Source organism: Rhipicephalus microplus, chromosome 3, assembly GCF_043290135.1.
Source record: "Rhipicephalus microplus isolate Deutch F79 chromosome 3, USDA_Rmic, whole genome shotgun sequence".
Classification (NCBI taxonomy): domain Eukaryota; kingdom Metazoa; phylum Arthropoda; class Arachnida; order Ixodida; family Ixodidae; genus Rhipicephalus; species Rhipicephalus microplus.
This window is the reverse complement of record NC_134702.1, coordinates 230,369,279-230,392,457: the sequence shown is the minus strand read 5'-3', so window position 1 is coordinate 230,392,457 and position 23,179 is coordinate 230,369,279. Positions and strand designations below refer to the sequence as shown.

The window sequence follows — 23,179 nt, the reverse complement described above, 5'->3', positions numbered from 1 at the left end:
CACGCGATTACCGGATAGACCGTTGAGGAGTAACCACAGAGAGATGCGTGTTGCGTGCGAACCACTTAGTCTGGAAAGGGATAAACCGTGCGGCAGATGCGGGCCGTGCGCGAACCGCTGTCGGGGAAACTAGCCGTCCTCTTCTCTCTTGGCTCAGTTTTCCCACCGTGAAGGAAAGAAAACTGAGGAGAGGCCCTCACTGTCTAATCGGCAGAGAAAAAAGTGTGGCGGAAATCAAGTGCTCTTTCGCAATGGTTATATGGCAATGTGGGCACGCCATCGATGCCCCGTCATGGCCCCGTCGTCTCGCGTCGTCGGCAAATCACACCTTTGATCGGCTTGTTTGTGAATCTGCATTTTTATGAGATCGTTCTGTTCGCGGATGACGTAAGGTGCTTAAAGCTAATCCTACATTTAGTGCATGTCGTCGCGATTGGGTGCGGAGTATTCAGCGTGCAATCGCGAGGGGTTATTTCAAGTCCGCGGCAGCTTCTCCGAGAAGGCTTCGCACCGCAAGTTCGCCGTTTTCCTTCTACACCGTGCTGTTGCACTCCTCTGCGATGAAACGATAAATTTTCGATAACAGAACGACACCCCCTGCGACTCTTAATGTTGAACACAGTGGTGACCCGTTTCCGTGCGTGACAGTGACGATTGCAAAGCATTGGCCCGGTGCTCTCACTGAAGGCTGCATTGTCAAGAGTAGAAAAGACGTGTATAACCCAGTTGTGTTTGACACAAGAGGGCGATTTGCGAAGCTGCTTGACGTGTTCAGATTCCATTGCGTTTTGTGCGCGGTAGTTTTATATGGGCCGAAGTTATCTTGGAAGTGGCCGTACCCGAACGACCACCCTGCCCCTCTATAGCTGGACTGAAGTGCCGCCACGTTGGTGTGATTGTATGAAACTCTATGGTGTGAATGTATGACGCACAGATGCAAGGGATAATCTGAAGGTGCAACATAGTTCTATGGTGGAAGGCCAATACAGATGGCCTTGTTAAATTATTTCGCCTACCCTCATCATACCGGCTCACCTGAAAAAAAGGAAGTCCACGGCGATTACCCTGCCGAGTTGCACAGTTTCTTTCTTGCATTCAGCTCAATGAGCTTGAAGCACGTACCTGGAAGTTTATTTGAAAAACCGGATAGCAACGCTTGCACTCAATAAAACGTCGTTCCATTTTCTGTACCCTCGCCTGGGCAATATACCGACGTATAAGCATGGAGTCAATTTACATGTCTGCGATAAAGGTTGGGCATTTAAATCTGCAGCGCGCGCGCCTAAGCGGTTTCTCATGGCAGAAAGAACGGCATCCTCGCGAAGGCGAACTGCCACAGGCACTGCCTGAATAAAATTTTCAGGTGAGAAGTGTTTTGAGCCCACAAAAGACAATTTCGTTGGTTCCCAGTCACGTTGGCTGGGTTTAATGACCCCGATTCAAGGCCTCCTTCGACGCTGATCTTTGGAAAACCTGCACGAAAGCAATTTTAAGTTCACGCGAATTTACTGACATTATTGACACATGGACAAATAGTCATGAATAAATTGAAACACAGTATCACGACACGGACAAAGCGAACGAAAGAAGAAAATCCGCACTCTAAGCCAAAAATGGCCAAAATGGGAGCAACGGCTGTTTTTACTCCTTCAGACCGACTGTTACTCTCCGAAAAGACCAAGCGGAACAAGATGGCCGACCTGTTCGAGAATGGGGGAGCAACTGTATTCATCTTAAGTTTGTAAGGGAGCAACGGAAGGAGGAACCGCTGTAAATGCTCTCGTCACGCAACGGTTACTCCCCGGCAGGACACCGCACACAAATATGCATGCCGCCCACATTGATATTCATGGGCCAGATTGTTGTTTGTTCTGTGTGCCAAACTTCACCAAATCAAAACAGTGATTTATTTTAGCATCCGTAGATAATAAGATAGCAGCGCTGGCTGAACACAGAAGGCCTGAGAATACAGTACGGCAAATACCTAACACACGCAGCAGCAGAATGGAGAGTTGGCACGTCAAAGCGGACCGAACGCCGAAACACGTGCAAAACAACGATAAAAAAAAGCCTAGACACGCCGTTCGTCCGCGAAGTAAGGGCGTCAAAGTCGATCAAGCACCAAAACACGTGCATAAAAAGCCCCCCCCCCCCCCCGCCCAGATATATCGGAGAAGGAAAAAAAAAGCGGACCCAGACGCGCTTCTCATCAGCCATACACTTAGTAGCACGCTTCACCGTGTAGTTTGAGGGCAGAATGACAAATCTGCGCCATCTGCGCCCGCACGACAAGTGTGGCGCTAGTGTAGCAAACGATGTAAATTACAAAGTAATTTTTATTCAGTGTTTATGTTGACTAGCACTAAATAAAAATTACACTCAACTTTTTATATTTATTTATGAGTTTTAGTGTACCTCAGTTTTTTTATATAAATGTATTAGGAGAACACTGAAATTATTGCGCAGACGCCTGTGCTGCCACTGCTCGACGTTTTTTTTTTCGGCGCAACTAGGTTCGCGTTCGCACTACTAACTCATTTTCATATGGTCTGTGGTTGGCGAGCACATGGACGTGCGCGCTTGCGAGCTATGTTTTGATTGTGTGTGTGTGACGCAGATTTGCGTTTCTACTTATTCGTGATGAAGGTTAGTGTATATTTATCTTTATGGAGCGCGAAGTTGTTGTGGATTTTGCTGCTGGGTGGAACAAACGCATCGTAAACACGTCTTCAGCTATCTGCAAGCCTGTTCGCTCGTCGGACAAAGGACTGTGCATTCATCAGCGTGCAGGTGAGTGGCATTTCCAGCAACATTTAATGCTCTTACAATACATTGTTGAGTGGTTGCGCTATTGAAAGAGAAATGATTTGCTCTTATTCACCGTATCCATTGCTAGCCGTATCGGACTAAATTACCTCTATTACCGCCTGCATACCCTCTTGCTTCTCCTGTCACCACTGCAGTGCCAGTGTACTTTTGCAGTTAAAAGTTCATTTCCGCAACACTACCTCGCTTGAAAAAACATTGGGGCGGGGTTGTAGCTGCATTCATACTGGCACTTTTCTACCATTGGCTTTATGTAATGTTAACGGCTGAGTGTTGGGGCCTTGGGCCGCATTTTTTAGAGATGTAAAGTGTATGTAAATCAGTAAGTGAACAAATCATTGTCGCATCACTTCACTGGCATAGCCAGGCGGTTGCGCACAGAATTTTTTGAGGCCGGGCGTAGGGAGCCCAAATTGACGACCATATTCGCTTGCCCGGCCTATTCAGATAAGCGGACCCCCCCCCCCCCCCTCCCCGCACGCCCAAAAAAAAAAAAAAAAAATCTGCCCACATCACTGCGTCACTTGCTTCACCTCTGCGCTGAACGTACTATTTTATAAGCGCACCATCAAGCGAGCAGTTTACATATTGACAGAACAATTGGAGGAGGAATGACCCAAATCTTTCAGATTTCTTTAGTGATGCAAAACCTTAGCGAAACTGAATAATGTAAAAGACAATCATAAATGCTGTATGTTCTCGTTAGCGCTGTCATTATTCTGCATCATGAAATCTTTATGCGCTGTGAAAACTTGGCATGTCGTTGAAGTCACATATCGACGTTAATACCAATCGACGAAAATTTCGACAACCTCAATAACGCCGTTTGGGATTTGCCGCATGCACATAATTAGGCTGATTCCCACTTGGCTGTTCTTAGCCTGTCTTCACTGCTACCAAATGAAACAATATTTGATGCATGTCTTTTACTTTTTTTTCAGGGATATGACACAAATTTGGTTATACTGCAGATAAAGATGCTCCCAACGATGCTAAAGTACAGAAAGCAAGTGAATTTTGGTAAGTGCAGACTTTTTGTACTACGTATATGAAAGCATCGCTTTTTAGGGGCAAACTGTGCATGTGTTGGCCAGAGAATAGTTCATTATGCCACATGGTTACACTGGCACTGACAATTCGACATGGCTCCGCTGGCCCGTGTGTGTGCTAACACTGTTACCGTTAAGATAAAATGTTTATGTTTTCATTGCAGGGATTGCTGTTTGTACTAAAAAGCCAACTGCCAAGATTTGTTTACGCTGGTACTCCTAAAAGTATGCTTTCCCTATTTACATGGATTTTGGCTTGCACAAAGCATAACACTTGGGCCTAGATTCACAAAGCTGTCCATGCGCAGGCCTTCATAACAGCGTTTCTTGACTTGCCTTTACCCTGTTTTCTGCAGATGTTTCGTGGGTTTAAAAGTGCCACAGCATGTTGACCTCCCCCACTCTGAAATATTCGCGTTCAAAGTTCCGCAAGAGTGGGCTTAACTTTCTTGTGCACCTCTTTGCTAGTCCAAGATACTGAAGTGTTATGCTCTTACTAGAGGTGGCAGTGTTTCTAATGTTTGTATTTCCATCACATTGACCAAGTATGCGATCTTGGCTTGACTGGTAGCACATCCTCAACAAATGTCTTTGTGGCACATGTAGAAGGCAGTACAAAATAAATAGGCAGACATTCACACCGGGAGCTAACTTCTAAAAATGGTTTTTTTTTGGAAACAATGGTGTGCTTATTCCAATTTGTCTAACAAGCAGTAACCTGTTTGGCTGTGAACCAACAAGACGTTGAACTAATAAAAGCTTCACATCTTGTTGCTCTCAAATATATATGTATTGGCAAGCTATCTGTGACACTGTCAAACAAAGAATCAGAATATCTGTGCATGCCTCAAGATATATTGCTTCGTTTACATATCTCGTGGCTGTGACTCGTCAACCAAGTGAACAAATGCACCCTAGTTTTCTAAATTTAAAGCATTTTTTGAAGGTAGCACGGTCTACATTTATTTGTCTATAGTTTTGTCCAGCCGTTTGCGTCAGGTACAAAGAAATATACTGAAGATTATCATGTAGCCTCTGCAAATGGTTGCTTTCAAGCAGGCTTTGCATGCTTGGCTTGTGCCTACAGGTATTGCACAATTCAAGACGCAGCAGCGTATGATAGAACAGTAGAATCGAGAGCAACTATGTGCACGAGCTAAATAAGTATTTTAACATGAGCGGACAGTACGTGTTATTTGCCACACACATGGCCTCATTTAGAATGCCCATTGGTGAATGGGCTCATAGAAATGTCACTCAGCTGTGTATAGGAAACAAGTTAACTGAACCTAAGGGTATCTTTAACTGCTACAAATATGCCTTGTTGAGGTGCTGCACATTTTCTTCCAGAATATTGCTGTCTGAGACATCATGTGAAGAGCGTCTACCACATCAGCATTTATATGGCTTGCCAAGTAACGTTTGGCCGAACCTTTCTTTTTTTCACATTTCGTTTTGCAGTATACATCCTAGAATGTAAGCGCTGCTGCAGTGTGTGTGACTCATTGTTATGAATTGATTCTGGCATGTTTAACCTCACACTTCTATTTTTTTTCTTGCAGCAATGAGATGCTTCACATATGCCTGCGGTGACGTTCTGCTGCCCTAGCCTGATGGAAACACCAGCTGCGAAACTTGAGTTCTTCAGAATTGGAGAAGTTGCCCTTCTCTCACCAATGATGACACAGACTGCCCTATGCTAGAAATTCAAGATTGTTTTTCCACGGATGACGCAGAAAATCTTTGATGTATTATGGTGTTTGTTTAGTGCTGGCTGTGGTGTGGCGAAGTCTACTTTTACGTGTGGTCACACGTTGCCTCATAAAAAGAACAATAAAGCATTTATTTTCCTTTCAATATTGTCCACTTTTTGTGTTAGAAGCACCCAAGCAGTGCTCTTCCAAGGAGCTCTCGCCATGTGTTAAGCGTGTGACAAGCATACTCGAGATAAATACTCATTTCCCCAAGAAGTAACTGGAAGCATGTGCAGTTGGTTTTCAGAGAGTAACTGCGAACACGTGGGAGGAACGGTAAAGAGTAACTGTTGCTCTTAGAAGAGCAACTGGTGGGAGTAACTGGTTGGTCGGCAGGGAGCAACTGGTGGGAGTAACTGTTGGTCTGCAGGGAGGAACTGGAGGGAGTAACTGTTCATCCCCCGAAGGAGGAACTGAAAGGAGAGCAACGGTTCCTCCCTCTGCAGTTACTCCTTTTAGGAGAGTAATGGGAGTGGCAATGCAATTGCTCCCTGAAAGGAGCAACCCCTATACCCCTGTTGCTCCGTTTTGGCTTAGAGTGCGGTGCTAACTGCGCCGTGTCGTCAGCGTCGTGGTTAGTTGCGCTCCGTTTTATTGCGTTCAAGAACTGTCATCAAGGGCCATAAATAAACCCCAGGAACACTACGGTGACGCATGCAGTATCGTGCATTATGTTCTGCTAGTGTACTCTAGATCATACCGTACGTCGAACATAAAGAAAATTCAGTCCTCTTACCAGTGGAAGTTTACACCTGGTTCCCGTTTTATCGAGGGCGTCTCAGTTCCTTAGCCGATGTGACCAGATGTATCGCTTTCCGGCTTGGTCAGCTGGCGATGTCTCTGCGCTCTCTTCAGCGCGACGTGATATCGTCTCCGAGCAACCAGATGAGCATGCCCACAAGTGCAAGGCGGCGCACTCCTACTCTTCTCTACTCTTCCCTACTCTTCTCCACAAAATGTGACGTCACGGCCTCTCCTCAGTTTTTTTTCCTTCCTCCCTGCTTCCCCCTTATTTTGCTGGAGACGGTTGCCGTTCTGTCAGGCTCGGAGAGCTTGACGATCTAGCGATTGCGCCGTGGTGCTTTGTGTGTACGTTTGGACGAGCGTGCGCTGCTGCTTTTACGTTTCGCCGCACCCATGAAGTCCGGAGAAGGACTCGTCACGTCGCCACGCCGAGCTGTATATCTCTGTCTCAAGGTGGTCACGACCAACTCACGACACCACCAGTTAGGAATAAAGGCCAACATGGCGGCCGAGCGGACGGCAAGCCTATCGGATACATTATTTCACTCTGACTCAGGGCAGAAATCAGTGCTGGAATATTTCACAAGCAGATGATCATCCTCTACTCTGCCGTACTTGTCAAGTGCGCGATACAAATTGTGCTTGCCGGCAACGAGTTTGGTCGTTTTGTACATCGCACGCACGAAACGCTCCGCGAATGTCGGTTTCGGTGTCTGTAGTTCGCCTGTGCTTTTCGACCACCCGGGAACTGGCCGCCATTGCCCTCGGCCGCCCGGACGCTCGCTCATAGAGTGCTCGCCTGTCTTTGCCGTCATGATGAGCTCTAGGCAGACGATATTGGGCGGAGACCTTGTCGCTGTTTTGCGAGCCGTGCAAAACACGTGCGGTTACATGTAACGAGCTTGGTTGTAGTATGTCGCGCGCTGTAAGTGCACTGGCTGGCGAGTCTTTCGCCAGCGTCGGAACCGATTTTGTGAAAATCAGTCGCTATTGAAGTTGGCTTCCCCGTCAATTGGTCGCAAGCAGCTCGGCGCTGGCCGTCGGTAGCTGCCACGGTGGCGCACTCGCATTTGCTCCCTGCACTCGCTCGGTTTTATTGAAAGGGGCCGCAATAACGTCGGCTTTCTATAGGCGCTCGCTCTAAACCAACTCGGCGCTGTTCGTGGCGGTGGCCCAGCGTGCTGTAGCTCTCCTGTTCGAGGTTTGGTAACGGCACATGCTCCGCGTACAACGACGTGTTTGGTCTCGCGTTCACTTGCTCGAGCTGAACGGTGGCGCTCACTTAGAACTCACCACCTCGCTGGCGGCACAGTGGTTCACGGCGCCTCGGAGTTATGACTGCGGTTACCGCAGTTAAGCTCTTGCGCTACGGGGATCGCAATGTGTCTTTGACGATGTGTGACATCATGATAAAATTATTTGCATGTCCTATTTTACACGTTTGTTTGTATCTCACCTTGCACGAATTTGTCATATCCATGCGTATTCATTCTCTGTTACGTGTGAATAACTATTTTTACAATCTTATTGCGCAGCCGTGGGGACACACTGTGCAGAAGGCTGTGGCTCTGTGCGCTGGCATCTGCGATGCCTGTCATCTATCGCTTTCGTCGGAGCAGCTTCAAAAAACTGTAAGAGATGTGATGGTAAACTTATTTGCGTGTCATATTTTACATGTATGTTTTTGTATCAACTTGCCCGTACTTGTTTTGTGCGTGCATCCTCATCTTCTGTCACGTGTGACCAACTATTTTTACTTTCTTATTGTACAGCCGTGGGCACACAGCATGCAAAAGACTTTGTGCGCTGGCATCTGCAATGCCTTTCATTTATCGCTTCCATCAGTGGAGCTTCACAAGGACTTGAGAAGATGTGACAACAAGGCAGGACTTGTACGTTTCACCACGGATTCTCTTAGAGAATGAAGAAACTTCATGTGTATAGAGTAAAAAAAAAGATTTGAATGTTTCACTTTTGTTTTTAGATGTTGCAGTGACTGCGAAAGCATTGCCACACAGATGGGTAAATAACGTTTCGCGTGTTGTTTTCCGCACCATTTGTTTCTCACTGCACAAATAAATTGGCGAAAAAAGTATTAGGCCTGGCGGAGAGTAAATATAAAAACAATATGTGAACTAGATATAAAAAAGTTCATTCGATAAGTATTTGAGGGGAACAACCGTTCATCCGGCGAGGTGCAACTGTGAGGACTGACGGTTTCCCGGTAAGGTGTGAATGTGGGAGCTTACGGTTGCCACATTTACACGGTTGCCTGATAAAGTGTAAATGTGAGGACTAAATATTAGTCCTTTGAGGTGAGTTGTGGACCAAATGGTTACCCGCTAAGATGTAAATGTGATGACTGAATGTTAGTCCTTTGAGCTGGTCTGTCGGGACTAACTGTTGGACCTGGTGCTGTATTTTCCTAAGAAATCAATGGTTGTGGCAGCCCCTTTATTCCCCATAAGGATGACCACACACCCTTTTACACCCTTTTGCCCAGCATTGTTGTCTTCACTCTTACCTGCTTTTTTCTGTTGTTTTTGGTGATTTGTTCACCTCGAAGCTTGTTTTCAATCCCACAAATCAGGTAAGTAGTTAGTTTTTCGCAGTTCGTGATTGTCACTCTGGCGCTAGGTTATTGAAAATTTTGTATTATGCATTTTTAGTTATTTTTGTTTTGTTCTTTACTTCGCTGTTGGTTTAGTATAGCGCGGTTTTTGCTAAGAGCACGAGAACGCTGATGGTTTCACTAATTGGCATCAATCTGAGTTTTCTAGGATATTACTTGCACTTGTTTAATGCCCACGTGCTCTTCCGCGTTTTGTTGGTCACAAGTTCTTTTGGATACCTACTTCACTTATACCAGGGCAAGTTAGATATTCCACGCCCTGCGCGTCTTCAACTTTGTATTTGAAGATGCGTTTTCTGAATGTAGTTCAATCTGCCATTGTGTAATGAAGAAACCATTGGCATTGTGTGATGAAGGGTTAATTAAGCCTTGGTTTTTCATCACCCTATAGGCATGCATTTTTTTACAAAAAAGGTTGTTTTGAGATCACAATTCAGATCACGCTCATCAACGTAGTCTTTCCGCTGCCAATGCCGGTGTCCGTGATAATTAATACACGAAATAAGAAAAAAACTTGTACTAAGGACACAGTGGGGCTCGAACCCGGTGAACACGGGTCCGCTGCTTGCCAGCCCAGTATTCTACCACTGAGCCACGCCAGTTCCTGGGACTTCTTTGCAAACTTGCCTTAGGCAGGCTAGATGTCGGGAAACGAATCGTGTTGACATGAGTAATAAAGCGTTTTAAAACATCAAGAAAACTACCGGTCATCACACAGTGCAAATAGCGTAACCAGTGGGTTGTCCATTACAAACCATTACAAAAGCTTGTTCTTGATATCCACTTCAGGCATAATTCCTCATGATTGCCTGCCACTACACGAACAATTTCAAGTAAAGGCCGAATGAGTGCCTCTTTGGTGCCCTGACCTCACAGGAGTCACGTAAGCAGCAACTCGTAACACACGGCTGGTAAGCCTGCAGCACATGTCTTCAGTAAACCAATTATGAATGATAATGAAGACCCACGGTGAACATTCTCTTCGAATGTAGAAGGTGCGTAACAAAACTGTAGCTTTGATAAATGAGAATAAGCAACTAAACACTGAGAATGACTCTCTCAGCCACGAAGTTGAGGAACTCGAACAATACTCACGCATGAACATTGTGAAGATCGAGAGCATTCCCTGCTCCCTGGGTCAAGACTGAAGGTCGCGGGTTCGTATCCTAGCTGCAGCGGCTGCATTTCCGATGGAGGCGGAAATGTTGTAGGCTCGTGTGCTCAGATTTGGGCGCACGTTAAAGAACCCCAGGTGGTCGAAATTTCCGGAGCACTTCACTACGGCGGCTCTCATAATCATATGGTGGTTTTGGGACGTTAAACTCCACATATCAATCAATCAAATCTGGGTGAAGACTGCAGTGTAATCGTGCAATTGGTAAAGGAGAAATCTGGCTGTTCTATATCGCCTGGTGATCTCGAAATTGGGGATTGCATGTCCACACGTTCTAATGATACGAAAAAATCATTATTGCCTGCTCCTCCACTCTGACTACGAACTTTGACTTCATCAATAAAGCACGTAAGGTGAAGCTCTGTGTTAGCGACCTTGTTATCACTAGCGTTTATAACGCCCCTGTCGTTATCAATGATCATTTCACCCCAAGCAACAAGGCCTTCTTTCCCAAGACTTTAACACTAAAAAACAAAAAGAACCGAATGTTTCCCTGGACGGACAACTGTCAAAGTAAAGCTAGAAAGACAACGAATAGCCGAGATCTGCGCATTCGCGAAGACTCTAATTTGACCAGACTAAATCTAGCACAATGTTTTCATAGCATCATATTTATTGCATCAACAGGGATGCTCTTCTAGAACCAGACTATGTTAGCTCGTTCATAAGTGAATATATTTTCATCATTCAATTTATGCTAGTAGCCTGCTTTAACACTTCACTGAAATCGATAATCTCCTTTCTTTTTATAGCAACTCTTTTTCAATTATTCATAACGGAAACATAATTATAGGTTTATAACAGAAATATCTAGTGCTTTCCAAGTTACAACTCGAAATACTGTGATAAACGAACTAGCAGCCACGATGGTGAGACCATATATATATCTCTTGGTATTTCTTATAGGAGAAGGCATGCTTTGCACTTTCCTGTAACTAATTGCAAATCATTTTAGACTCAATTCGTAATTGCTCTCCATTTTGCGGTCAGAAAGATTTTATATTCGGCTGCATTTATCCATCTTCCTACCCTTCAGTCGAAGGTTTTTTTTAATCTTGAAATTGTCTTGCATACCGTTCCTCTTGAGAATAAAACTGCCTTATTCCTGGGTAATATCCATACCAACCTAATTACACTTCACCTGTTGTTGTTAACTACACCAGTCTACTGCAAAGCTATCGATTTGAATCCTTAATTGATATCTCATTACGGCAAGTGTCCAGTGGTGCTGGGACGCTCATAGTTCATGTTTTCTCCAACTCGCTAACATCTTTGCAGGTGAATGTTTTGCACATTGAAATTACTGATTATTATACATTGCTGAAACGCTTCAATCGACAGTCACGTCGTCGTCGTTGTTGTTGCTGTTGTTGTTGTCGTCATCGTCGTCGTCGTCGTCGTCGTCGTCGTCGTCGTCGTCGTCGTCGTTGTTGTTGTTGTTGTTGTTGTTGTTGTTGTTGTTGTTGTTGTTGTTGTTGTTGTTGTTGTTGTTGTTGTTGTTCACCTATTGATAGTGGCGCATGCCCCCTATGAGGGATTGGCCAAGAATCGCGTGGTTTTAAAACTTACTGTTCAGATTTGGAATAATGGAGGTATAACAAAAAGATTACTGATAGCCTAGGAAAGTGCGGTGCTTAATGTAATGCATAAAAATATTTACATAAACGAATTTATCCTTAAAACAGAGCAATAATCTGATTTTATACGCATATAATTAAGTGAACATGTTGGGATAGTGAAACTAGTTAATTAGTCAACCTATTAGTTTCATCAATATAGTACCGGACGGCCGCGCATACTGTCGCATTAGAGAAACCAGAAATCGAAGCTCCAAAATACAAAATGACAGGCACAGATCAGTCCATACCAATACCAAGTAAAGGAATTTCTAAACGGGTTTTTCGTTATGTGTTAAACCGCCTGCAGGTCAAAAAGAAATGATCTATTGTTTCCAGTTCATCACAGAACGCGCACAGTGGCGAAGGCGTCTGAGCAGACTTGTGTTTATAGAAATTTAGATTTGGTACCCGGCAACGGAGCCTTCTTTGTGACGGCTACTTCTTGTTTACGAGTGCGGCAAAAGTCTCTTCGCCAGGGACATAATAAATGGCGATATTCCGTAGAGTTTGTTACTGCTGAACCGGTAAAGACTTCCATAAGCGTACGTCTGCGGAATCGAGCAGCAGTGACATAAGCGGATGATGGACAGGGCGGCAAAATCGGTTCGCTGATTGACGGCTTAGCTAGGGAATCGGCTATTTCATTTAGAAATAAACCTTTAGGTCCAGGGACCCAAACTAATCGTACTTTTCTCAAAAGCGCAGGTACTAGTGCATGGAACGCCTTTGTTACGCGATTATCAGCACCAACAGAAAGTGCCGCACAGAGAGATAAGGAATCCGTTATCTTGACAGCTGATGTAATTGCTGTATCTAACTTGCGTAAGGTGAGCACTAGTGCCAGAAATTCAACCACAAAAACGGGTATGAAATCGGGTAGTCGAATGGAAAAAAATCCGATCTAAAATCGGGCTGAAAATACCAACTCCTGACTTTTCATTATATTGCGATGCGTATGTAGCAATAATAACGTTCGTTTTAATACTGCGCAGGTGATCTTGTAGTAAACCATCCAAAATATTATGGGGAAGTCATTTCGCATTATTAGAAAAAAATGTCAAATTGAATTTTCACCAGAGGCTGAATCATCACGATTCGGCATGATGTCGCATATACGTTTAGAGGCTCCAGTAAATTTTGAACAAATATAACTTTTGGGGTGCAAAATCGCGGCCATCTAGCACCAAAAAATTATTCCGTGGTGGAAATAAAGGCTGTTTCTGTCTGTCGTAATGGGGACTCATAAATTCTTAAGAATGTCTGAACAGTCAGGAGGCGAATTCTACTGAAAATTGCAGGGACCCTCGATTCGAGATACAACACTTTGTTAGCAACAGTTTTGGGAAAGCCAAGGCATAAGCGCAAAGCTTCTCTTTCAAGAAAAATTAGAGGCGGCAACTTGTAGGTTGGAACTCCAGAGAAAAGTACAAAACTGAATTCCGAAATGGGACGAACATACATGCGATATATCAATAATAATGTGTCTTTTCTCATACCTATGCGGTAGTTGCTTAGCCCACGTAATATGCCAATGGCCCGCACACCTTTCCCGGCGATATATTCGATATGAGGTCGCCAGTTAAGCGATGTGTGATAAATTACTCCAAGGTATTCAACAGATTCCACCTGTGGTATATACTCATAATGGTAAGACAGAGAGATGTTCACATGATGTTGCAGCGGGAAAACAAGGAGGGCACATTTACTCGGATTAAGTAGAAAGCAGTTGCCATCGAGCCAGCTCTCCAATCAATTAGGGTAAGTCTGCAGCCGTTCACATAGGGTATGAATGCTATCTGCCAAGCAAAAAATGCGATATCGTCTGCATAAACATAAGTTGTTATATCCTGTTTACGTGGAATCGTGCTCATTAGTAAATTAAATAGCACCAGGGAAAGCACTGAGCCTTGCCGTACTCCCCTCGTTTGGGTATGAGTAGATGATGAGAGCCCATCTTTAAAACAATAAAATTTCCTGTCTGCAAACAAATTGTGAACCCACGCTACTATATATGATGGAAAACCAAGGTATTCTAATCGATCTATCAAGATACAGTGCTCCACGGTATCATATGCTTTAGCGATGTATAAGGTAACTAAAACTGCATATTTTTTTATGTAGCCGAGCTAATTGAAGCCGACTTTCTAAATCAACATGGGCATCCCAAATTGAACAACTAGCCCTGAACCCAATTTGACAGGGGCTTAGAATTGACCTCATGATAATAAGTTCATTAATTCGTATATTGATAATTCTCTCAACCAATTTCACAAATTTTGATGTCAGTGTTATCCAACATGTTATCCAACATGTATGCTTCATTTTCATTCTTTAGCAACAACACAATTTTGGCAAGTTTCCATTCTGGAGGTACCCATGCGTTCCCTAACGAATAATTCACTAGTCCTAGCAAAAGATTAGGTGATTCCTGGAGTAAACATTATAACATAGAGTTCGTAATTCCATCTTGTCCGGGAGCTGTCCTCGGTAAGCATAATACTGTCTGAATCCATTCAGCTAAAGAAACTTCTGGAAATTCATGCGAGTTTACCATGATGGACCGAATAGCCGAAAGATTAGCAGTGAAGCGGCGTTCTGGACCTTTCGCTATGTCTTCTAGAGAGGGGTTCATTTCTTGCGGCGTCAAGACACATGACTGCAACGTTAAAGGGGCTGGCAGTACTTTTTTGTCCGAAGATAAGCGAACTAAGCACGCTTATTTTTTTATTTAGAAATATAATCAAAATGTCTACTATGGTATTCTTCTTTCGTGCGGTTCACTGTACGCTTAAATACGCCAGCAAGGAATTGATAGTCCTTCAAGTTTCTTGGGCTCTGATTATGAAGAAGTTTTTTCCAAGCGGCTTTTCGTCTTCTATAATCGCGGGTACACTCATCGATCCACCAATGAGAGGAAGATCGTTTATTAGATGCAATAGAAAATTCGGAATTTTTTCTAAATCCCTCCAGCATTGAACCAATCGTAGATGCAATCTCCTTAGTACTGGCATTTCCAAGCTTGGAAATGGCAGAACGGAGGCCGACTTGAACTTTGCTACGGTTGATGTACGTGGGTTTTGGCTGATTTAAAGTTATTGTTGGACAAGTAATGTCAAAAACTACAGGAAGATGGTCGCTGTTAGTTGCCGAATCCAGAACAGCTTATGACAAAACCTTGATTTCATTGGAGCAAAACGTTAAATCCAATACTGAGCACGTCTGACCTCGGACAAATGATACATGACATTTATTCAGACACAAGAGATTCTGATCAATAGTCCTTTCCCACAGTCGCCTACCACAAGAATCTGTCCTTATACCCCAAGACAAACGATGTGAACTAAATTTTCCTGTAAGTACAATTCTCTTTCTACATGCTACCAAAACACTGTCAAGATAACGCGTACTTTGCTCACCAGAGGGGGGTAACTATTTATAGTTGAAAAAGGGTGGTATCCGGGAAAACACAAGTCTAACGCTACTATTTCACAATCCGAGTCTAACATTCTGAAAGAAATTTTCGCCCTAAGGCATAATTTACTTCATACAAGGATCATTAAACCACCACCACGTGATGGGAGATCTAATCGAAAAGAACGAAAATCTGCAAGATGGAAATTTTTATCTGGTGTGAGCCAAGTTTCTTGGAGAATCATAATATCAAGATTAAAATTATTGCAAAAGTAATGGAAGTCGGTTGAGGCTGAGACTATAGAACAGCAGTTCCACTGTAGTACCCTCAACTGACATATGGTGTTGGGCGCACCGCACAGGCGCATGTCGCACCCTTGTTAGCATCTTCGCGCGAAATAGCTGATTCATTCCGTTTAGATTTGGACTTGATATCGGTGAAGATAGTGGATCTGGTATGTTTATTAGTTCGTATATCGAGGTCTATATCTGTAGCAACACATGTGCTCGGCTGAGGCGTATGTCGGTCCAAGTGCACCTGTGTTCCTGACTGCTTAGCCTTGCCTGCAGATGCAGAAAGTTCGTCCAACACTACACTGCATAGCTGAGTGGCATCGCTGGTAATGTCCGATACTGCAGGTTCTGTACCAGCCTGTACTGCTTGCCTAATATGACTTGAAAGAGTTTGCACCAAACAGTCGGAAAGGTTAGATATAAGTTTATTCATTGCCTTATTCACTGCCTCTTCCACAGCAGTATCAATAGCCTGCGACATGTTTGAGTCCATACTGAAAGTGTAGTGCACTGTAATGCCAGAGGATCCAAAAGCCCTGTATCTAACTATGACAATGGCTTCCCTTCGAGAACAGCACCGGTGGTCAATAACTTCTAGGATTTACACCTCCTGGAAACGAGCGGAACAGTCAGAGTTGTTGGCGCAGTCACTCTCCCCAAAGAGACAACACTTTTCCGCTGTTGCAGTACACTTTCTTGAAGGATGGCTCTCTCTGCAGGTGCTACAACGAACGTTAGATTTACATCCTCATGCACTGTGGCCGAATCTCCAGCAGTTTTTGCACTGAATTGGGCGGGAAGCAAGGGGTTCTACTCGAAAGATCAATGGCCATAATTTTATTTCTGACGGGCATTTGTGCCCACAAATGTCGCGATGACAGATTCGGTTGCTACCCTCTCTTTGTCGACTAGGCGATTACACCGGTAAATAGAAATTACACCTGCTCCAGAGAGCCTGTCAAGGGTCTCAGCCGGACTCAGCTTGGAGTCGACTCCCCGTACAAGGCCTTTGGTACATGCAAGGTGAGGCAGAATGAAAGCACTCACCGAGGTAGCAGCAAACGAGGTGCATTTGAGATCCTGCACGCAGGTCTGATCCGGCGACCTAAACACGATATTTCCTCGCCCAAATGGGCGTAAATCTGTGATGGTATGGAAATTAGTGCCACGGGAATGCTGTCTATGCCACTGCGAAAAAAGGAGTCTAGCGGCAATTCATTAGACGGCAGGGACGCTGACCAGGCGGATCGCGCCTGGCCAGGAGAAGTAGTCGACATGAGCACTAGAGATATGGTTAGACTAAGAAACAGATAAACTAGAGAATCAGACTCTAAGACAGACAGTTAAAACCACTCAATCCTCAGCCAAGAACACTCCAGCAGGTTTCGCACGGGCAAGCTCCTTGTACTCTTTTTCACTCTAAATATGTACTGCATAAAGAGAGTTTCACAACCGCCATAGCTGACTTAAATTGAACCAAGGTTAAATTTTGTAAAAATCCCTAGAAAATGTTTTTTTTTATTTTTTTATATATCACATATTGAAAAACTCACTTGCAAAAAAATCTAAAAAATTGTAGTGTTTTTCTATACTCAATGAACGCTTCAAAAGCTATTAACACCTACGTAAGTGCAATAACCTCTTCAAAAAACAAACGTTAGCCACTTCATTCTAAGGTAATTAATTAACCGCTACAAAAACACACGTAAGGCTGTAAACCAACAATAAACACCACAAGATATTCATTTTTTTGTGACAAAATATTGTAAACCGGTAATAATGCTAAACTAAGATGGGACATTGTAAACTGCTTTCTAAACAGGAATTCTCAACTTCAAAGATCTAGAATTATAATCGACAACATAGAATATAACTCACCTATCGACATAGCTGACGTTTTTCGTTCTTACTTTATTAGTTTTGATGTTTTGACGCTCGCCCCGCAGCGGTGGTCTAGTGGCTAAGGTACTCGGCTGCTGACCCGCAGGGCGTGGGTTCGAATCCCGGCTGCGGCGGCTGCATTTCCGATGGAGGCGGAAATGTTGTAGGCCCGTGTGCTCAGATTTGGGTGCACGTTAAAGAACCCCAGGTGGTCTAAATTTCCGGAGCCTTCCACTACGGCGTCTCTCATAATCATATAGTGGTTTTGGGATGTTAAACCCCACATATCAATCAATCAAACGTTTTGACGCTCCCTCTCCCACTCAAATCACACCACTCAGACGTCTCCCTCACTGTTTTTTTTATCTTTTCCACCACTCCTGAATAAATCAATTCTGTCATAAAACACCTCAAACCCGCCAGTGCTGGATTTGATGAAGTCCGGCGTGCTCATATCAAATTAATTTCGCACCTCATTCTCGATGTTTTGTGTTTTATTGGGAGTTTGACAATCAAGACTCGCGTGTTTCTAAATGAGCTTAAACGAGGTTAAAAAAACGTAATAGCACAATGAATAATAATTACCGGCTCAATTACATCCTGCCCTTTTTTTGGTAAAGTTCTCGAGAAGTTAAATAGAGTACGCCTATCAAATTACATTAATAAATTTAATATTCTGTCCCCTTGTCAGTACAACTTTCACAGTCGTTTCTTTACTGATGCGGCACTCATTATTCTAACCGATAAACAAAAACAAAGTCAGTGACAAAGGTTTATTTTCAGGATTAGTATTCATCAATCTAACAAATACATCCGACAGTTTATATCATAGTATTCTTTTCACTAAAGTTGAAGCGATCGGTGTATGTGGTCCTGTTTTCGCGCTACTAAAAAGCTACCTACATAACCGCGTTCAATTTGCGTCGATTTCTAATGCGTATTCTAGAAAAGTGTGTACTATAATAATGAACTTCAAGGATCTATTTCAGGAAGGCTGCTATTTTTTATCTATAACAATAATTTTTTTAAGTGTCTGTCCTTCACTAATTCCATCTTGCAGGCTCCTTACACGACCACATTTACTTCTGACAAAAGCATTTAGTTTTTCGTTGACAAGCTATGCATTGAGTTGAAAAATGTTTCAAGTTGGCGCAGTGCCAACTTGTCAACTATTAACGCAACCAGCACGCTATGCAGGATTTCTTGAGTTTCACCCGAGTTTCGCTAAACTCAGTATGTTCCCGAGCTCTGGTGACACCCCCTTATGAATGAGCCAACAATACCAAATTCAAATCTACCTTTCTGCAGGCTGGGTTTCATTGGTTAATATGGAATCAGTTATCGCTTCAATGACGGTCGACTAAGTTGGGCGGTGTTTTAAAACCAGAGGCATGTTTATTTCATTTGTTTGTCGTTCAACTGAGTGCAGAAGTGCACCCATGCAATCAAGTTGTCAAAACCTTTTCGTGATGATATTTTTAGTGGCACGGGGTATTCAAATATACTTTGTAGCTTTTAATGCCTGCACTAAGTAAGTTTTAGAATAATAAGCACGGTGGCCTCTGCGTTCAGTACCGCTTGAGCGTCTTACAAAATCCTGACTGCCACTAAACCTGAGGCCATGTGTTAATCATTATTGTCAGTCTGCACATTCTAGCGCGCTGCTCAGCCGGGGCGCGTCGTCTTTCTTTTCCTTGCCCGCTATCCCCCGAGCCGGTGTGGCCAGCTAATTAGCTATTGGGCTGGACAGTACACTTTGCTATAGTTAGGCAACGACATGCAATGACCAAGCTAATTACGCCAAATCATGTTTAATCTGAGGTGATTACGCCACACTTAAAGAAGACCGTGCTGATGAAGCCATGTAAAGCTATAACCGGGGTAACTATTAGTTCATGAGCCAACTAAACTATGCAAATTAACGCGACGTTAGTTATGACTACAATAAGTAAAACCATGCTAATTAGCTTTTACTAATACCTCAACAATTAGTATCCTGCTAATAAGGAGAATGTTTATTAGCTCCATACTGATCATAGCCTTCCTAAATGTGCCCGAGACAATTGCCTTTTAATTGAAGCCTTATCAATGAAGACAGCTTAGTGTAATGGTCCTTAAGCTTCAGTCAATTAGTGCAATCAAAATTAGGACAGAACGGTTGCAATCTTAACTTCGAAGCCGACCACGCACATGAGTAGACGACTAACATGGAAACCTGGGCCTGCCGCGGTGGTCAAGTCGCTGGGGTACTCGGCTGCTGAACCGCCGGTTGCGGGATTGAAGCGTGGCAGCGGCGGCTGCAATTTCGATGGAGGCTAAAATGTTACAGGCCCAGTGCTCAAACGAGGTTGCTAGTTGAAGAGCCTCAAGTGGTTGAAATTTCCGGAACCCTGCACTGCGTCTCTCACAATCCCATATAAATGAATCCTATAAGCCTCATATATAAATCAATCAATCACTGTAAAAACCTGCAAGAAGCTAGTCTATCACAAGCTCCTCTATGGCTACAGCCTTGCCCAGGTAGTGTAAAATCACCAAAATATTTTTTTCTGGAAAGAAGCTGCCGCGTAGCGTTCACATCATCAAACGCTTAACAGTCACCCCGGCACCATCACAGTCAAGAGATGAAATGGGGCCTTCTCAGATTCAACGAGTTTGTATTCGAGTTCACGCGTCAATCGGTTTCTTGACAAACGCCCGCGGCAAAGACCACGTACGCCCACAGCGTTTGCTTTTGCCGAGGAGCAGTACTCACGTAGGGTGGCACAATTAATAGGCAGTTTTAGAATTGCGCACCGCGAGCCCTTGCGGTGCGGTCGCTGCCACCGCGCATGCCTCGTAACGCGAGCCGGCGCTCGCGTTCGCAGACCGCACGCAAAAAATCCGAAATTGCGTGCGGAAATGTGGCCCTCAAGCGCTGGTTTCGAGGCCACGGTGTCGCTTCGATCATGTGTTCCGGTTCGCAGCAGGGCAAACGCTATTCTAAAACTCATATCGCGCCCGCTACGCCTGCAACGCCCGCAGCGCTTGCAAACGGTATTCTAAAACTCCCTAATCTCTCATCGCGCAGACTAAGCACACGCGCACGCAGAACTAAAAGTGATATCACCACGCGCTAGGATGTGTCACATTCAATTTCACCGTGCTTACGATGAATCCAATCACAGCCGCGTTGCCGCCATGCTGCAGCTGAAACAAAAGAACCCATCCAAAAGAGGACTTGCGCCCACGAACGCGCCTTTGGGAGGCGCGTGCTGAGCTGGCGAAAAGATAGTGCGGCAATCACACTGACGTCCCTGCAGCGCTGTTAAAGTGTTGACTGAGTGGCGGCGCTCACGCGTTCGCACGTGGTGTTGCTTTAATAAACGCCGCAAATGTCCCGCATGCGTTTCCAACGCCTCGCGTTATTGTAGCCATTTTTTACAACGCTGCTATCACGTGCTCCGCACTGTCTTCATGCCATGGCTGCCGCAGAACGAGCTCGGAACGAACTCGTCAGCCCGAGAAGCACGGGCCATCCTGCATAGCACCCCAAGTTATATTTTATATCCAGACGCGTGAGAGCAAAAGGGGCCCAGCCCGCGTTAGAGACGTTAGAGACGATGATGATTATTTCAATGGTCTGGTTATACAGATGACGATGAAGTATACACACTGCAGTCAGTGGTCACACTATTTCCCACCCTTTGAAGAAGAGGGCAGCTAGTTCTAAAGGGTTAGAGAGAAGCATACGTAAAGTTCATACTTACGTATAGTTCTAAAGGCAGAGAGAAACGTACTTACGTAAAGAGCAAACAGTCCGGTAGGAGCCCTGCGGCCGAGCTACTTCGCTGCTTTTAGCGCTACGAGTGCCTGGTCAGACCCGATAATGTATTCAACATAAGTAAAATAACAAAATGTTTTCTTCTGTTGCTGGGATTTCATCCAGTACTCTCATGCACCGAAAGCGAGTGTCTTTATCACTAGGCTACACGCCCATGCTTCGGCATTGTTAATAAAAGTGCAGTGCATATAAACTATATTATTTCGCCCCCTTTGCGCAAAACAAATGCAGAAAGACAACACTTTCCAGTCAGATTTTACAGATTTTTGTAGCAAAGCATTAGATGTCCTCCGCGGGACATGATGTAGAGCGGATATCCAAAAATGCACAAATCAATAAATTTTTCCCTTTGAATAAATTTGCTGCCAATATTAAGTTCCTAATGTCCTTCCGAGGTGGCTCTTATATGCCTTGAAAAAAAGTAAAAGTGAGCATAGGTACGCCATCGAGCGGTTGATCATACCAATTCCTGCTGGGCCGTGAAAAGGCTCGAGTGGCCGCTGTTTATATAGTGTCTTTCTCTAAGGTTAGAACACCAAATATGTGGTCTTAGTATCTATCTATCTATCTGCCAACTACGTCTTTCTGCTCTAACTTGAAATTCGACGAGATGGTGCATAGTTGGCGGGAATTTTGAACCCAAAAAAGACACAATCACAAAATGAGAGGACAGGTCGGGTACAACTTTTATAAAACTTTATTCCCGCATATGTGCTTTCTTGGTTATGTTTCCGGGTGATGCCTCAATGCTGGTCCGCTTGAGGCCGTTTTTCTAGCTTTCAATACAGCCCCCGCTGTGGTCGTCAAGGGGCTAAGGCACTCGGCTGCTGACCCGCTGGTCGCGGTATAGAATCCCGGCTGCGGCAGCTGCATTTTCGATGGAGGCGATAATTCTGTAGGCCCATGTCCACAGATTTGGGTACACGTTAAGAACCCCAGGTGGTCGTAATTTCTGGAGCCCTCCACTAAGGCGTCTCTCGTAATCATATGGCGGTTTTGGGCCGTTAAAAAGGCACTATATGCAACTATTAGGTCGATGTTGATTGTTGAAATAGCAGTCCAGAAACCTCGTAGTGTTACTTTCGTTCCTATGAAGGGCTTGTTTTGAAATAAAATCACATTTTTGTGGTCCGCATTGGATTAACACACTCCAAATTACCCGTCTCAATAAGCGGACAGACTCACGTCACTGTTGCCGTGCACAACATTGCCCTACTTTACTGCGCTTGTAGCGGCAGACTGAAAGCAGCGAAAACCACAGCAGCGACAACGTCCAGTAATCAATTTCCTGCCATTGGCTCCGAGATGGCAGACGTGTTTTGGTTCGACTGGACCCCACTAAAAAGCACGACCTCTCCAGTTTTACTACGCAAAAATTAAATGTGAACCACTCGTGCTATTCCCAGTTAATAATGTCCGGTGTTTTTTTTTTTCATTATTCAAACAGAAACGATCAAGCGCCGTTTTATTGTCTCTTGATGCACGGAAAGTTATTTATTTAGTGCAGGTAGATCGATTACTAGTGATGAATTGTAGGCGGCTCATCTAATGTCATAAAGATCATTTTGATAATTTTCTACTCTGGCGCATTTGTTCTTGTGCATTTACCTTAATTTCTCGGTAAGTAGGGCACTGTTGATAATATTGTCGCTTTAAAATTTCTCATACATTGAACTTTCATTCTGATGTAACTTTGTACGTTACTTTTTTGTCTCTTTAAACGCCAAATATCAATAATTAGCTTCAATACACAAAAATCGGTAATGCGTAACGTCACTGCATGACAGACACGATCGACAGGCATTAATATGCGAGTGACCACATGCATGTTATGCATGTCAAGATTAACATAACAGACCTCAAGTGCTTGCGTTGATTCCATCTCCTTGATACGTACGAAAGTCAATATGGCGTGACGTGAGTGCATGAGTAAAAAAAAATGACAGGTCATGCACTGCTTACACCAAAATAT

The 23,179-nt window shown here is 44.1% G+C and overlaps 1 long non-coding RNA gene across 1 annotated transcript; it reads left to right on the top strand.

The window, feature by feature from the left end:
* Positions 1 to 2,471: 2,471 nt before the first annotated feature.
* LOC142804161 (uncharacterized) lies at positions 2,472 to 5,732 on the top strand. The gene is made up of 2 exons (XR_012894482.1): positions 2,472 to 2,790; positions 3,768 to 5,732. It is a non-coding gene; the product is annotated as an uncharacterized LOC142804161 (long non-coding RNA).
* The last annotated feature ends 17,447 nt before the right edge of the window (positions 5,733 to 23,179 follow it).